At 40.6% G+C, this 478-nt stretch overlaps 1 non-coding gene across 1 annotated transcript; it reads right to left on the bottom strand.

Annotated features, from left to right (window-relative positions):
- Positions 1 to 256: 256 nt before the first annotated feature.
- Positions 257 to 363, bottom strand: LOC141699286 (small nucleolar RNA R71). The gene has a single exon (XR_012565760.1). It is a non-coding gene; the product is annotated as a small nucleolar RNA R71 (small nucleolar RNA).
- Positions 364 to 478: the final 115 nt, after the last annotated feature.

Genomic DNA, 478 nt, shown 5'->3' with positions numbered 1-478 from the left:
CAGAAGACCCCAACATACACATCAGAAATTTCCGACAGAAGACCCCAACATGCACATTAGAGATTTCATCGAGATCTGCAACACTTTCAAGTTCAATGGAGTTTCTGAAGATGCTATTAAGTTGAGACTTTTCCCATTCTCTCTACTGGATCAAGATAAGTGCTGGTTATATTCTCTACCACCAGGGTTTATCACCAAATGGGAGGATCTTGCTCAAAAGTTCCTAACAAAATTCTTTCCTATGGCGAAGACTACTGCAATCAGAAATGCACTTACTCAATTTGTTCAGCAATCTAGAGAATCTTTATGTGAGGCTTGGGATCGCTACAAAGAGATGCTTAAAAAGTGTCCTCACCATGGAATGCCTGACAGGATGATCATTAACTACTTCTATAATGGATTGGGTGTTACTTCTAGACCCATGCTTGATGCAGCATCAGGAGGAGCCTTGTGGGCTAAAAGCTATGATGAAACTTAT

This window comes from Apium graveolens, chromosome 11, assembly GCF_009905375.1.
Source record: "Apium graveolens cultivar Ventura chromosome 11, ASM990537v1, whole genome shotgun sequence".
NCBI lineage: Eukaryota > Viridiplantae > Streptophyta > Magnoliopsida > Apiales > Apiaceae > Apium > Apium graveolens.
The sequence above is the reverse complement of the archived record's forward strand: the minus strand, read 5'-3'. Positions and strand labels throughout refer to the sequence as shown.